The sequence below is a fragment of the Lissotriton helveticus genome, chromosome 1_1, assembly GCF_964261635.1.
Source record: "Lissotriton helveticus chromosome 1_1, aLisHel1.1, whole genome shotgun sequence".
NCBI classification, from domain to species: Eukaryota; Metazoa; Chordata; class Amphibia; order Caudata; family Salamandridae; genus Lissotriton; species Lissotriton helveticus.
Window position 1 is genome coordinate 86,019,993 of NC_136057.1, and position 17,401 is coordinate 86,037,393.

At 45.0% G+C, this 17,401-nt stretch overlaps 1 protein-coding gene across 3 annotated transcripts in view; it reads right to left on the minus strand.

Moving 5' to 3' along the window:
* Positions 1 to 17,401, minus strand: part of LOC144753025 (uncharacterized) — a 53,482-nt gene that overhangs the window by 13,859 nt on the left and 22,222 nt on the right. For 2 of the 3 annotated variants that reach the window (XM_078640855.1, XM_078640912.1), the window contains exons 2-3: positions 13,241 to 13,299; positions 13,025 to 13,145 (exon numbers count right to left, since the gene is read on the minus strand). The gene's annotated coding sequence lies outside the window, so the exon portion shown is untranslated. The remainder of the gene's footprint in view (positions 1 to 13,024; positions 13,146 to 13,240; positions 13,300 to 17,401) is intronic. The other variant, XM_078640961.1, reaches the window with a different exon arrangement.

Below are 17,401 nucleotides of genomic sequence, written 5' to 3' on the forward strand. Positions count from 1 at the left end.
TTCTCTAGTACCACCCAACGTAAATCTATGTCTAAGTGTCCTTTGTCTAGAAAGTGATTGGTGAGTTTGGTGGAACGTTTGCCACATCTGATGGTGCTCTTGTGTTCTTGAATGCGTGTCTTAATTTTTCTCGTCGTCATGCCTACATAGCGAAGGGGGCATGGGCACCATATCAAGTAAATGAGACGATCGCTATTACAGTTGGTGTGTTTGTTGATTTTCCATGGCCGAGATGTGCCTATGTCTATCTCGAGAGTTCTTTCAGTTTGTGGACACACCGTACAAGTGCCACACGGGAAATGGCCTGTCACTTGCGGCATATTCCACAATGTAGTCTGGATACCGGAGTTCTGCTGGCCATAAGGTCGTGTGTGAACTAACTTATCCTTTAGGTTAGCACTCCGTTTGTAGGCAAATAGGGGTCTTTCTAAAGTATTGTTTGCTAGATTCAGGACTCCCCAATGTTTGTTGATACTCTTCTTCACTGAGTTAGAGAAGCTTGAGAAGGTATTGACAAATGTAATCCTTTGATTGGTAACTTTAGTGGGGCTTTTTTCCAATAGGGCTTCTCTATTATTGTTAGCCGCTCTTTTTTTTGAAGTACGAATAAGATGTGTAGGATATTTCTTCTCCTTGAGATCTCGTGTCAAGTTTTTAGCGTGTTCTTCATATCTCACCAGTTCCGTACAGTTCCTTCTGATGCGTAAAAACTGGCCGAAGGGCAGGTTTTCACGAAGAGCTTGTGGATGGTAACTGTAGAACGGTAACAGAGAGTTGCATGAGGTAGGTTTCTTGTATAGTTCTGTGGTGAGTCCTCAGTTTTTTGGTGTGATCAATACATCTAGAAATGGTAGGTTCTCTCTTGAGCATTCCATGGTGAACCTAAGGAATTCATCCTGTTGATTGAGCCAGAGGTGGAACAGTTTTAGTGAGTCTTCATCGCCTCTCCAGATAGCAAAAATGTCATCTATGTATCTTTTCCAGATACATAGATTGCCGAGAAATGGGTTGCTGTGGGCAAGTATGATCTCTTGTTCAACTTTATGGACATATAAATTGGCCAGGCTCGGGGCACAAACGCTGCCCATGCACGTTCCAGAGATTTGGAGGTACACCCTTCAGCTCCCATTGGGATTACCATCCTAGTCCTTATCATTGAAAACATCTCTGAGCTCCTTCCTTAAATCCATCAGAAGTAGCAGCTCCCAATGTAGACTAGGTTTCAACATTGGTAAGGAGGACCCCAATGATGAAGCATGTCACCTCCGGGTGAGTGAGGGATCTTATCCTTAAGGGATGTCTTGCCCTCCCCCTTTTTCCTTTCAATTTTTCACTTGTGGGTATTTGGAGTGACACACCTCATGGTGCTTCTGACACTTTTTTCAGACTATAGGTATATATTGTGTTGATATTCGTATTAGGGAACATACCTAGTGGTCTATAAACATCCCTTCTCGACCCTCAATCTACGGTAGTGTGACAGTATTTAGTACGGCCTATGGCCGTGGGTCATAATGTGTGGAATAACGTGAGTCTAGTCAACTCTTCCTATTTACACACTGAGTAGACACATCTGGTTTGTTGCGGCTAGAGACTACACCCTACGGGGATAGGTGGGGTTACGATTATTGGTTCTAAAATGGCAGACAGACTAGGATTAACTTTTGACGAAGACTTGACTCGTGAAATCTTAAGCACACCGAGTATATTAGATGGATCTTCCAACACAACAACTAAACCCAGTGATGATTGGGCTAAATTGATTACACTAAAAAAGGCACACTCTAGAACAGAAGTCCACGGTCTAATCATGACTGAATACTTCAGAGCCAACTGTGCCCCTACAGGCTTGATAGTAACAAATGCCCCACGCCTCTTCCTCAACGATAAAACTTTCCTTCGAGACTGGTCTCTTATTGCTTGGAGATGCACTAGAGACTGGTTGATATTAATTATCACTACTGCCAAGAAAGCAGCAGATCTTGTACTTGTGGAAATACAAATTTTGGAGGCTAGTATTAAGGCTAGTATTGTAAATCTAGTGTACAGGAAACAATCAGACAAAAAACAAGCTGATGAAACATTCAAGAAACAACTAGAGGATACTAACAAGAACAATACTGATTTTAAGGACTCAATCATCAACTCCAAAATAGCTAAATTCAAGAAAGATCTAGAAAAATTTGCCATGGATAAAGTTTATCCATACACAAGTGACAACTACGTCCAACCACAATTCAATCAGAGAGGAGGTAGATATGGATCCAACTACTCAACATCGTCATCTAGTGAAGACGACCATTACTCTGATGACAACTCCAACTCTGGTGGTCAGACCAACAGACCTCCCAATCGACGAGGAAGAGGAAGAGGCCCGAGAAGAGGCAACCAATTTGGACAAGGATATAATCCATGGTGGCCCCCAACATCTTTTGTTCCGCCAGGACCCCCACATCAAGGTCCATTTTTTCCGTATCCTCCCTACAATCAGATGATGCCACCTCAGCCTTTTTTAGGGTTTGGTTACAACAACCAAAGAGGCAGAAGAAGAGGACCAAAAACCAGAGTGAACTGGCACTCGCCCTTAATAACAACATCAACGACATCGACATCAGGGACAGCGACGACGAGCGGCACCAACAGGTGATAGTGAATCTTAGCTCCTATGTACCCACTGAAGAAGAGATTTGAGTACTGAAAAAAGGACTCGGTTTTGTGCCAAGTAATAAAGGAGATGCTTTTCAAACCCGGCAAGAATTAGCAGCCTTCTTCAGAAAGATTCGATTAAATGCCTTTTTCAAAAATAAAGAGACAGGACCTCCTAATCAGGCTAACACAGGACTACGTCCGAAGTCAACTTTCAATCCTCCGGCACACCTGATTCCAGCGCGCATCCTCGCATTTGAAGAAGCAGTGCTGCATGACTTTGACGGAATCACAAAGAGTAATCTGAGACAATTTCAAAATATGACTAGGTCTGAAAACATCGCTTTACAAAGTCTGGCGAACAACTCTGAGTTAGTGATTAAACCTGCTGACAAAGGGGGAGCAGTGGTACTCCTGGATAAAGACACGTATAGAAATGAGTGCCTACGACAATTGGGTGACACCAATTCATACAGCAAAATATCCTTGGATCCAACCAAACGCCTAACTAATGAGATCTCCAAGAAAGTAGATGAGGCAAAAGAGAAAAAGTGGATCACCGATCATGAGGCTTCCTATCTAATAGTCAATACTCCCATAACACCCTATTTTTATGTATTGCCTAAGATACATAAGGTCACCAGACCACCACCAGGGAGACCCATTGTCTCCGGGTTAGGTTCTGTTTTAGAACCATTATCAACATTTGTGGATTCTTTTCTCCGACCATTGGTATCACAAATGCCGACCTTTGTTCAGGATACCAAACACCTACTTACTGAGTTACAAGATCTACCTTTTGATCCAACCACCGAGTGGCTCGTATCATTTGACGTGGAGGCATTATATACATGCATTCCACAAGAAGAGACTCTGACCACCATTAGAGCTATGCTTGAGGCCCTGGTATGGGACAGCATAACACCGATTGACTTTGTTATGTTCTGTGCAAGGAAGGTCCTAAAGGAGAACTTCTTCAAGTTCGAGGATCAAATGTACCTCCAAATCTCTGGAACGTGCATGGGCAGCGTTTGTGCCCCGAGCCTGGCCAAATTATATGTCCATAAAGTTGAACAAGAGATCATACTTGCCCACAGCAACCCATTTCTCGGCAATCTATGTATCTGGAAAAGATACATAGATGACATTTTTGCTATCTGGAGAGGCGATGAAGTCTCACTAAAACTGTTCCACCTCTGGCTCAATCAACAGGACGAATTCCTTAGGTTCACCATGGAATGCTCAAGAGAGAACCTACCATTTCTAGATGTATTGATCACACCAAAAAACGGAGGACTCACCACAGAACTATACAAGAAACCTACTGTTGTAACTAGCCCCTTTAGCATGGCCCATCACCCTTGTGCCCATTCCCCCCTCCCTTACAGCCTCACTTGGTACACCCCATGTGTCAACTGGCGCTCGCTCTAGAATGTTGACAGAGCAGCGCCACTCACAGAAGACAGCTGACGACATCCTTGTATACTTAAGAATAAAGAACCAGTTAACCTTTGTATGTAGTGCCGTCTATTACTACATTCTTTGGCGACGAGGACGAGGAGAGCTGTGCCAGGGACAGCGGATGTCGTCCCCCTGGTGAAGTCATTGCTGTCAAAATAAGCTTTGAAGTTTTAAGGAGGCGCGTCTGAGGTGACGGGGAAATATTGAGAAAAGCGGAGTCAGAGTCAAGTGTAGGCGAAGAAGATTGATGCGGCGCGAGCGTGAAAGGCGCTGACTCCAAACCACTTCAAGTAAGAGGTCGTGACCCTACAGCCTCTATTCCCCTGTGATTCAGCCCACGGTGTGAGAAGGGTGGTGGGAACCATCATCGGGTGTCGGGTCGGGCACCGGGGATTCTTTTCACCCAATCCAGCGTAGCTCCTGACACCAGCGCGTTTGAGTCGTGTGTCATTACCGGCACAGTTAGCGCGCAGGCAAAGCGGGAAGAAATTGACGACGCCTGAGAGGAATCGTGCAGTTTCAGTTGGCGGTGTGAGAGAGAGGGATAAAGCAATCCCAGCTACGCGCTGCGCTTCACTGGGTCAGAGTAATTGTGGCGTGAAGCGGAAAGGGATAGCTGAACGCTTTGCCTGGTCTACGAGGTGAGGCAGCGTGTTTGCTTCCACATCGTTTTACATCGTGCTGCACTAATTAACTTAACTCTCGCCTGTAAAAGTGAGATCATCGAACAGAATTGGTGGAGAAGCTTACCTGTTTTCACCTCGAGACAACATGAGTTTTCTGACGTGACTGGGTGAGATCGTGTGTGGGGAAGTCACCTCAACAGGAAGGTCCCGCCAGTGGGAGGAGGCCAGTGCCCCATTGGTCTGAGGAGAGGCATTTGGTGGAAGTAGAAAGGGGACTACCACTAATTTCATCAAATATTGTTCTCTTTTTGAATACTTGCGTTTATTTCAAAGAAGAGTGGAATTGGTGTTCTTTGGTGTCACACAGTGAATGGTTACAGTGTCTTAATATTTATAATTAAGGTTTCCCCTGCACATATTTGGTCCGCCTCGCAGGCAAAGTTTTTTCAGGTAATTTAACCCTCGCATGGCAATGGCGGGGGCGGGCATGAGTCAACCTCCCCCCTTTTTAAATGAATTAGGAGAACCTGACATTCCATGGAGGAGGTGGGAAGGCATTTTCAAATCGTATCTGATTGCCATAGGTGGTAGCAATTATACCAATATACGCAAGCAACACATACTACTCCACAACTTGGGCACTCATGGGAGAAAGATCTATGAAGACATAACAGGGAGGTTAGTGGAAGACGAGCAAGAGGAGGTGGAGGAAGGTGTCAATGTGTATGAAAGCACACTCAGGGAACTGGGAGCTCATTTTAAGGAGAAGATAAATGTAGTAATGGAAAGGCACAAGTTTTTTAAGAGAGTGCAGAAGAGGGAAGAAAAGGTGAGCAATTACATAGCGGTACTGAGAGGGTTGTCTGCTACATGCGAATTTGGGCAAATCACCGACTCTTTAATCAGAGATCAACTGGTGCGGTGCACTAATGACACTAAGACTCAGGAGGAGTTACTCACCAAGAATCCAAACCTAGAAGAAGCTATTAACATAGCCAAGGGTCTGGAACATACCGCGAGATGCATTAGGGAGATGAAATCACCAGAGGGTGTAAGTAAAGAGAGGACGGAAAATAAGCCTAGTACTGAGGGAGAAACTGTTTGCAAAGTGGGAGACAAAAACAAAGAGGGGGTGCGTAGTAAGTCAGGCCCCATTGTGTGTTTCAAATGCGGGAGTCCAAACCATTTGGCAAGTAACTGGAAGTGTCCTGCTAGGAATGTACAGTGTAGGAAGTGCAACAGGTGGGGACACTTCTCTAAAGTGTGTAAAACGCCAGGCAAAAAGGTGAATGTCATTGAAGAAACTACTCAAGGGGAGGAAGGGGAAAGATCATATGTTTTTCAAGTGAGTGGGGATGAGGAAGATGACGTGATCTCGTACCCTAAATGTGATGTTCATCTAGATGGAGTTAAATTTAGTATGTATGCTGATTCCTGCTCCCCCTACACCCTGGTGGATAAAAATGTATTTGAGGAAAAGTTTGCTAATCACCCTGTAAAATTGTTGCGACCTGACATCAATCCCAAGGGGTACAATGAAGGGAGAATACCACTGGAGGGCATGGTGACGATGAGGATTTCCTTTAAGGATAGACACACGGTGGGAAAGGTGTATGTTTCCTCCAGGGGCTCAACACTGCTGGGATGGAAGCATCAGAAACAGTTAGGTATCAAATTAGACCCAAATAACACAGAACAAGTGATGTTAATTGACCCTTCGGGCATAGCGGGGAACCTCACGGAAGAGTTTAAAGAGGTGTTCAGTGACAATCTAGGGGTGTTTAAGAATTATATGCACAAGATCATCCTCAAGGAGGGGGCAGAACCAGTGGTGCATAAGACTAGATCCATACCCTTGCGCATGAGAGAGCCCCTTGAGCAGGAACTTCAGAGACTGATTAGTCAGGGAGTCATCGAAGAAATAGAAAGTTCGGCTTGGTTGGCCCCAATTGTGATCACGGCAAAAGATGGAGGGAATACCATTAGGCTCTGTGTGGACCTGAGAGGCCTCAACGCCAACATCCTGGTGGACAGATATCCCCTCCCCAGAATAGGCGAAATGTTGAGCACGATTAAAGGAGCAAAGTATTTCAGTGTGCTGGACTTATCATCAGCCTATTATCAGATTAGACTTCACCCAGATTCTCAACTGCTCACTGCTTTCACAACCCCGTTTGGAAACTTCAAGTTCCTGCGCATGCCATTTGGCTTGGCGTCTGCGGCTGCGGCCTTCCAAAGAGTTATGCAACATGTATTAAAGGACTGCATGAACACCCTGTGCTTCCAAGATGACATACTAATCTACGGGGGCAATGAGGCAGAGCACAACGAAATGGCTAAAGAGGTATTGAGAAAATTGAGAGAAGTGGGATTCACCACAAAACCTTCAAAATGTAAATTAGGAGTGTGCGCTGTAGACTACCTAGGGCACACTCTCTCGGAAGAAGGGATCAAGCCGAAGAGTGACCTGATCAGGGCGGTGAGAGACGCTCCTACTCCAAAGTCAAAAGAGGACATTCTGTCATTTCTGGGTCTTGCTGAATACATGGCCAAGTTCATTAAAGACTTTGCCATGGTGTCACAGCCTCTAAGAGACTTGATTAAAAAAGACAGTGTTTTCAATTGGGGCAAAGAACAAGAGAGGGCAATGAGAGACATCAAGAAGGCCATCATTGAAGCCCCATTCATTGGAAAGTTTGACCCCAATGGAGAGACCATCATCTCGACGGATGCCAGCAACCGTGGGATAGGGGCCACCCTAGCACAAAGAGAAGGGAGCAAAGTCAATGTGGTGGCTTTTGCATCCAGGACTCTAACAGCATCAGAAAAAAACTACTCTACTATAGAGAAAGAAGCACTAGCGGTCTACTGGGCAGTCTGCCACTACAAATTTTTCATCTGGGGAACTCCATTCGAAGTGCAGACTGACCACAAGCCATTGGTCTCGTTGTTCACAAAAAAAAGATATGGAGAGCATGACGCCACGTATAGCCAAGTGGGCAGTCGGACTGCAAGCATACAATTTCAGAGTGTCTTACATTCCTGGACAGCAGAATAGAGTAGCTGATTTCCTGTCGAGAGCGCCGGCGGAGGAAGAGGTGGTGGAGAAGATGAGAAGTGACCCAATTCTAGAGTTGCGGCTAGCAGCCGTAGAAAAGGATACCTGGGAGATTCAAATGGGTCAGGATGAGACACTGAAGAAAGTAAGGAGGTTTATACTCACGGGATGGCCGAAGAAGTGTAAAGACATGGAGACTGAGATCCAACCATATTGGAACGTGAGAGAGGATCTATCAGTGGAGGGAGATTTAATATTGAAATCCGGTAAACTAGTTCCTCCAGAAGCATTGAGAAACCAAATTGTGGAACTAGCTCACGAAGGTCACTTGGGAAGAAGCCTGAGCAAGGCTAGACTTCGCACGGACTACTGGTTCCCAATGATGGACAGTGAGATGGAGGACAAGGTGCGTGATTGCTACGCATGCAGCTTGAGCGACAAGTCCAAGACCGTGAGAAGAGCACCCTTGTCACCTGTGGAGGTACCTGAAGCTCCGTGGAACAAGCTTGGTTTGGACATAACCGGGCCGATACATGGCAGAGGGCCTCAAGACTGGTACCTTATAGTCATGGTGGATTACTATTCGAGTTGGGTGACCTACAAGGTAGTCCACAACGTGAACACCCGAACGATCATCGAGTTCATGAGAGAGGTGTTCACAAGAGAAGGAGTGCCTGAGACTCTGGTGACGGATAATGGCGTACAGCTTATATCTGAAGAGATGAAGGAATTCCTCAAGGATTGTTCCATTGCACATGTCCGCACGCCACTGTACTGCCCCAAAGCTAACGGCAAGGTGGAGAGAGTAAACCGCATGGTGAAAGAGTGCATACAGCTGGCAAAACAAGCGGGAAGAAACATCGAGGAAGCTCTAAGGGACATGCTGTGGGCATATCATACCACGCCTAAGTCTACCACAGGATGCACACCTTTCGAGCTACTCAGAGGAAGAAAAGCGGGCACTAAACTCACACCCAGTTGGATGGGAAGGAGTCAAATAGTGGAAGTCAACCCCCAGGAGATCAAGAGGAAAATTGAAGCCAATCAACGCAAATACAAAGAGTGGTATGACAGGAAGTGGGGAGCTAAGGAGAGAGGATTCCAGCAAGGACAAAGAGTTTGGGTAAAGAAACCGGAGAGACTGAGAATAGGAGGAGACAAATTCTATGCCCCCAGTACGATCAAGACTCTTAACAAGAATTCCGTAGTCATGGAAGATGGAAGAATGTGGAGCCAGGACAGGGTAGTGCCAGCAGGTAGGGAAGTTTCCAGGCCACACACCGCGAGATTAGAGGGTGGAGACGTTAGAGGGGAGACAAGAGTGGACAGGAGAAGTGGTAGGCAAAGGCACGCCCCCCAATGGCAAAAACAGTTTCTAATGAAATAGCTCCTATCAGAAATTCTTTCTTGTTCTGCATATGTTCTCATCTTCTGTTAACTGTTTCTGTAAGGAGGATGATGTGTTGTAACTAGCCCCTTTAGCATGGCCCATCACCCTTGTGCCCATTCCCCCCTCCCTTACAGCCTCACTTGGTACACCCCATGTGTCAACTGGCGCTCGCTCTAGAATGTTGACAGAGCAGCGCCACTCACAGAAGACAGCTGACGACATCCTTGTATACTTAAGAATAAAGAACCAGTTAACCTTTGTATGTAGTGCCGTCTATTACTACACCTACCTCATGCAACTCTCTGTTACCGTTCTACAGTTACCATCCACGAGCTCTTCGTGAAAACCTGCCCTTCGGCCAGTTTTTACGCATCAGAAGGAACTGTACGGAACTGGTGAGATATGAAGAACACGCTAAAAACTTGACACAAGATCTCAAAGAGAAGAAATATCCTACACATCTTATTCGTACTTCAAAAAAAAGAGCGGCTAACAATAATAGAGAAGCCCTATTGGAAAAAAGCCCCACTAAAGTTACCAATCAAAGGATTACATTTGTCAATACCTTCTCAAGCTTCTCTAACTCAGTGAAGAAGAGTATCAACAAACATTGGGGAGTCCTGAATCTAGCAAACAATACTTTAGAAAGACCCCTATTTGCCTACAAACGGAGTGCTAACCTAAAGGATAAGTTAGTTCACACACGACCTCATGGCCAGCAGAACTCCGGTATCCAGACTACATTGTGGAATATGCCGCAAGTGACAGGCCATTTCCCGTGTGGCACTTGTACGGTGTGTCCACAAACTGAAAGAACTCTCGCGATAGACATAGGCACATCTCGGCCATGGAAAATCAACAAACACACCAACTGTAATAGCGATCGTCTCATTTACTTGATATGGTCCCATGCCCCCTTCGCTATGTAGGCATGACGACGAGAAAAATTAAGACACGCATTCAAGAACACAAGAGCACCATCAGATGTGGCAAACGTTCCACCAAACTCACCAATCACTTTCTAGACAAAGGACACTTAGACACAGATTTACGTTGGGTGGTACTAGAGAAACCATGGATTCCACCCCAGCTAAGTGATCCCACGAAATTTCTGTTCAGAAAGGAACAACAATGGGTGTACAAACTTGGGACAGATACCCAGGGACTCAACGATGATATTCCCTGGTTGTCCATTTAACAAGATACCCATGGTTTATGCTTAGGGGGGCCCTTTTGGTAGAACTTAGTTCCAATTAATAAATTTGGTGATTTGGTGTCCCCAGGTCATATGAAAGATTTTTCTTTCCATTGACTCTACATATCCTGTGACTAAACAGCTATGTTTTTTAATGACTCACTGGCTACTACCTCTTGCTGAGTAGTTAGAAATACGTAATCCTGTGACAGTAGGTGATGATGTTATCTCTCACTTTCTAAATAATAGTGAACACCCTATTTCCTTTCATCTGACACACTAGGGAGACGTAGAATACATCTCGGTATAAATAACGCAGGTATAAATAACAGCTAGGACGACACAGCGTTCCTGTGCGCATGCACTGTGACTTTCGAATCGAGGACTGACGTGGTAGCCTACGGCGCATGCGCGTAGGAGCAGTGTTCATTAGTATGGCTCGCTCCACGCATGCGCGAGTAAATAGCGTGTGTCACTTTGGTCGTACAAACAAATACAGGCAATCCCTGGCCCACTAAGGATCGTGAGGACCCCGGGTTCTCCGGGCTGCTAACAATTTACAAACACACTATTTAAAAGAGATTCGGCCTACCAGTCGGTACCTCCCGGGACTTGCTCTCGAAGGTGACGAGGTACCGACGGACAGGTAAGGCCCCTACAACCTTTTGCTTTTTGCTCCTAACTACAGAGAATGGAAGCACTATTTAGCACAGTAGCATACTATTAGAACTAGTAAATTCATGTGCTTAAACCTGTTTTCGACTGAATAAACTGTCTAGCCAGTAATGTTTCTCTTAAATATTTTTCAATAACGTTTTATAGCATTAAGGAACCATTGAGGCGGCGCCCCGGTCACCACTGTGGGTGGGCGTCTCGGGTTTCTTCATTCAGTGGGTGTGTCTCATCATGAGTGTTTTGTATGAAGACACTCATGTCAAATTGAATGTATGAATGTACTGATACAGATAAGTGTATTGTCCCTGGACACTTATACACATCATTTTCCCCCGCAGAGCGGGGCCTCCCTCCAGAGCAGTTCGCCAGGTAGAGGTGAGGCAGGAATATCCTACTTGTGAGGGTAAGTCCTTGATAATTAAAATTGCTCTTAAACAGTATGACACTTGTGATTTATTGACAAGTGGTGCTAAAGTGATCATGCAGCACAGTAGTTTCCAAGTGTGTCTCTTCTTCCTCCTATCATGTGTTCTTTGTTTGCAGATACCTGGGTATGACCTGACTGAAAAGACAAGCAGGAATACCGGTTCTGTATAAATTTTCTTTATTATTCTATTTCTGTTTTACACTAAACAGTGCAGCAGCATCATCACTAATGCAATCTGGTCCTGAAGAAAGCCATTGATACACGGGCAGTGATCTAGAGGCTGAAACATGTCGACCACCGAGTGACAGTGGTTTTAAATCCATACCACTGTGCTGTTACCCTTCTTTTAATCCTGTCAGGCACAACACACTATTAAAGCATTACTCTGTGATTGCACCTAGGCAGTTTTAACTTCACCACTTAGTGTATATATATTTTTTCACAGCGCTGCACACCTCACTACACCCTTCAGCTCCCATTGGGATTACCATCCTAGTCTTTATCATTGAAAACATCTCTGAGCTCCTTCCTTAAATCCATCAGAAGTAGCAGCTCCCAATGTAGACTAGGTTTCAACATTGGTAAGGAGGACCCCAATGATGAAGCATGTCACCTCCGGGTGAGTGAGGGATCTTATCCTTAAGGGATGTCTTGCCCTCCCCCTTTTTCCTTTCAATTTTTCACTTGTGGGTATTTGGAGTGACACACCTCATGGTGCTTCTGACACTTTTTTCAGACTATAGGTATATATTGTGTTGATATTCGTATTAGGGAACATACCTAGTGGTCTATAAACATCCCTTCTCGACCCTCAATCTACGGTAGTGTGACAGTATTTACACACATATTCTGGGTGCCTTTTCCTTTCTTCATTGTTTTCCCCCTTTTTTATCATTCACATTGGGTTTCCTTCACTATCTTTATATATTGCATTTACACATCTAATTTTATTCCATTAACCTTACTATTCACTACTGAAGTAATTATCTTGAGTCATCTCTTTCCATTTTCTCTTTTACTCTCATGCTTCTCCCTTATTTTATTCAATGCAACTGTCTTCCTTGTATACTTATCGCTCATTGTATTCGTGAAAGAACCTTCCTCATTCATAAAGACAATGTTTACTTCACAGATTCATCAATTGTTTGTACTGTGGCCCTCTTCCTGGCGAAGGCACCCCTGTTGTGCCGACATAGACGTAGAATTCCACCAGTCACTTGAGTTTGTGCCACTCAGTCTCAGTCTCCAGTTGATATTGTTTTTTATATATTGTGTCAATCTATCAGTGTTGAGCAATATGTCATCATACCAAAAATGTTTTTAATTTGTCTTCAGTATGTCTGTGAGTATGTATGATGGACATGAAAGTGAATGAATGATTATTATTTTTTTCTAATTGTTTAACACTTAATAAATGCTCATTTTGTATTTTTGATAAATAATTTGTTGTCTTTGGTGCTTTCTGACCTTTGTCTATTGATTAGCATTTAATTATTGTTTATTGAATGGTTGCCTTAAATCTGTACATGGATTGATTTTTCCCTACCTTAAGGAACCTTATCTTAATAGTAGGGGGCCTCTTCTTTTGCGCTTGTCAGCAATCCTTAGCATCTGAAGGCTTGGGAGTCAGCGATCCTTAGCATCTGAAGGCTTGTGAGTCAGCGATCCTTCACATAGTAGAACATATGTGAAAAAAGAAAACCCAAATCATTTCAGTGATCCTTTTTGTGCCATTTTCACTTCTCCATTAGATGCTACTTACCTTGCTTGGAATCCTGTAAGTATATATCAGCTGACACTTCCAATATCAGGCATACCAATCTGCAGAAGAACAATACCAGATATTTTAGCCAGCACTCACACATGGATGACAGTGAATTAACTTATGGACCTAAAAACATCAAGAAGTAATCAATACAGTTTTCTGCCATTAAAAGAGCTATGAGTGAATTAAAGTTACATCATCATGTCTGCAGCAATACATCACACAATGCAAGACAGACAGGTGGAAAGGTCATAAGATTGCGGAAACATGTGTGTACCTAATTTATCTGAAAGAACTCATTCATAGAGGTGCTCCAAGGAGATGTGGCCACCATACACTCCAATAGGGAGCCAACACTTCCGACACTAAAATAGAAGATCCCCTGAACACCAAAATTAAGAGTTATTCCCTGTACAATAGTCCCGTTTAATCAGCAGTGCTTTATTTCCTATCTCTACATGCATCCAGCTGTATTGATAACCTTTGCACCCAACATATGTTTAGTCAATAGGATATATCCACCATCGACTTGATCAGGCTACAAATAAACAGAAAACCATACATAAACTACATAGTCTCATGCTTATGTAGTAATCAACCACGGTATCCCTGCTGCCCGATCTTTTGTGTTACACCGCATTCCAAAAGGCTATTTCTTGAGATTAAAATTATAGTTAAGAACCGTGAAACCACAAACAAGACACTGCATCCAAAGGAAAGGAAGGAGAGTAGTGCGTCCTCGATACCAAAGAGAAGAAACCTAATGACACCTCAAAAGAACACCCGTGTTAGGAGGACAGTTGTCCAGAAACAGATTGCAAAAAAGAAGACCAGGTGAATATTTAATACAAATAGGAAATCCACATAACCACTCATATTACCCAAAACAGTGATAAAACTTGCTGCATTAAGGACTAATGCTAGCTGCCTCCCTCTTAAAGAGCGCAAGGGAAATGTTAGTGGATTAGGGAGACCCAGCAAAGGATAGGCAGGGAAGCACAGGATATCGGTCTCGAAGGCTTCATTTATGTCCTGGAGTATCAGGTCCCAGTATCTTACCAATTAGAGGCAATGCCATAGTAGATGTACTAATGAGCCTGTCTGCCCGCAGCCACGCCAGCAGTAAGCCGGGGTCGGTCTTTGTTCCAGTGGTTCTGTCGGGCCGCAGTTAAGTACCAGTATGAGGCAACTTTATAAGCTGCTTCCGTACCCGGGATGTTGTGTGCAGTGTGATGTGTTCTAAAAAATATGTCCTGCCACTCCTTGTCTGTGAGGGATCTGCCTATTTCCTCCTCCCACCTTAACTGTCCCTTAGAGTTCGTTGGTGTGCTGTCTACTGAGAGGAAAGAATACAGTTTCGATATAAGGCGCTTGCCGTCACTTTTAATAATAAGCCACTTTTCATACTGGGTTAATGGACGAGAAGCTCCTGGTCTCATCTCTGGGTAGGTTACCCAGTGACGAATATACCTTTAAATCCTGCATTCTTTCCCCCCCCCAGTGAAAAATATACCTTTAAATCCTGCATTCTTTTTCCCCGCAGGGAATCACAACGTTCCCCGTGATTCCGCAAACCATTACTCCGTAAGTCGGAACAACGACTTGCGGAGGGGGCGCTGGAAGTTGGAATAGTATAATTTACTATCCCAACTCCAGTCTGTACGGACACTAGGGAAGGTGTTGGATTTTAAATCCAACACCATCCGTCCCCTCCCCCCCCCCAGTGACACGCTTGATTATAGGCGTACTAGTCAGTGGCGGGGATTTCGTAGTCTTTCTGAAGCTGCTCAAAGGGAATGGCCCTGTCTTGATTAAATAGGGAACCCACCCTTTTACACCCTTTCTCACGCCACCGATGGAATGTTTTTGATTTGCACCCAGGGGGGAAGTCAGGGTTGTCCACCAATGGAGTTAGCGGGGAGGGGAATGAAGTAAAGCCATGGCGCATTGTAGTTGGGTCCCTTACTTTTAGGGTAGTTGCCATCACCGGGGAGGGGTAAAGTCCCCAGGCGCTATGCCTACGCGAGAGCCAAATCTCTCGCCAAGTTTTCGCTCCTGCAATTATTTGGTCCCTGCACGATCAATGTTTCTCTGAAAGGGGATGGTTCCACTCAAGAATGAAGCGTAGTTGCAATGCATGAAAATACCTGGACACCACTCAGGCCCCGCCTCCTAACTTGGGTTTTGTGATCTGCGCAAAGCTGAGTCGCGGTTGCTTCCCACCCCAGATGAAGTGGTTGATGGCCCACTGTAGGTTCCGCAATGTAACCGCAGGTGGGGAAAGGGGGATAGTTTGAAAGATGTACAATATGCGCTGCATTATCGTCATTTTAACTGCTGCAACATGTCCCGCCCAAGAGAGACCCGATCATGTCCATGTGGAGAGGGTTTTAGTAGTCTGTTCTAGAAGTGGCCCGTAGTTATTGTCTTATTAGGGATTCATGCTAAGGAAATACCCTGGTATGGTATGTGATTGCTGGTCCAAGTGAATGGGAAATACCTGGACAGGGCCTCTACCGTGTCAGGGGTAGTAGACAGTTTCAGTATTTGTAACTTGGGAAGGTTTACCTTGAAGCCCGTCACCTCACTGAACCACGAGAATTCGTGCACTACGGACACAAGGGAGGTCTCGGGATTTGTCAAGGACAGGACCACGTCATCAGCGTAGAGACTTATAGTATGTATGTCAGCCCCCAGGCGGACCCCGGAGATCAACGGATTGTCCCTAACCCTCTGGGCCATTGGCTCCATAACCAGGGCAAAGAGCAGAGGGGAAAGAGGACACCCCTATCTGTGTATGGGGAAAAGCCCGAGGAGAATCCGTTGACCTTGATGGATGCCCTAGGTGAGTTATAGATGCATCTCGCCATCCGAGAAATCTTTTGCCGAAACCGAAGCGGTGGAGCGTTTCAAATAGGAAAGGCCAGCAGGGCATTGATGGATGCCCTAGGTGAGTTATAGATGCATCTCGCCATTCGAGAAATCTTTTGCCGAAACCGAAGCGGTGGAGCGTCTCAAATAGGAAAGGCCAGCGAACCCTGTCAAAGGCCTTTTCTGCGACGACAGATAGCAGGAAGGCCTCCTTTCGGGAGCAGTCGATAAGGTCGGTGAGATGTATAAGGCGTTTAGTATTGTCCCCACATTGTCTCGTCAGTATAAATCGGGCTTGGTCTGGGTCAATGAGACCAGCCATGTATGGATGAATACGGGCAGCCAGAATGCCTGTGAATATATTTGGCGTCGACGTTCAGCAATGAGATTGGACGATAGGAGGCACATTCAAGGGGATATTCAGATGGTTTTGTGATTACTGAGATGGAGGCCTCCGAGAGGGAATCAGGGAGTGCTCCGGTATCAATAAATGAGTTAAAAAGCTGTGTCAGAACAGGAGCTAGTGTCTGACAGAATTTGTTATAGAACAGGGGGGTAAAGCCATCCAGGCTAGGGGACTTAGCGGTTTTGAGACTGGCTATTGCTGTCACTACCTTGTCAACCTGGAAAGGGCGGTCAATGTGAGACGCAGTATCAGTAGGGAGCGCACTCAGCTGCGCGCCATGGAGATGACTAGCTACGTCTCCATGTGTAGAGTATTCCTCTGCACTAAGTTTGGTGTAGAAGGCTTCTGCAATTTTGTGTATACTAGAGTCCCAGACGGGTCTTTGATTGCCGGTATCGTTCCGGTAACCTCTCTTTGGCATAGCTTACGGGGTAGCATGCCGCCAGAAGGATTTCCGTTAAGGAAGAATTTGTGCTGCACTAAGGCATATTCCACTCTATCTAGGTCCAATCGGTGGAGAATGAAGCGTTTCTTCTCCAATTCCCTACAGAAGCTGGGGGCACCGGTGAGTTTGTGCATGTATTCTAGTTCTGCTACTGATGCCTCTATTTGCTTCCTCTGTTCCTTCCGTAGCTTGTTTTCGCTGGCTGATACGGCTATTAGTTCCCCTCGTATAACTAGTGTTAACGCTTCCAACAAGGACGCCGGGCGAACCTAGTCTCAGTCATTGGTGGTGAGAAAATCTTTGATTGCCTTGCTAATAGATCCATTCTTTGTATTAGCTTGAAGTGACATTGGTGTACTACAGAGCTTGTGTGTTTTACCCTGCGCTCCGTGAAAAAAACGGATCGTTTTAGGAAAATTTTAGCGAATTTTTTAAA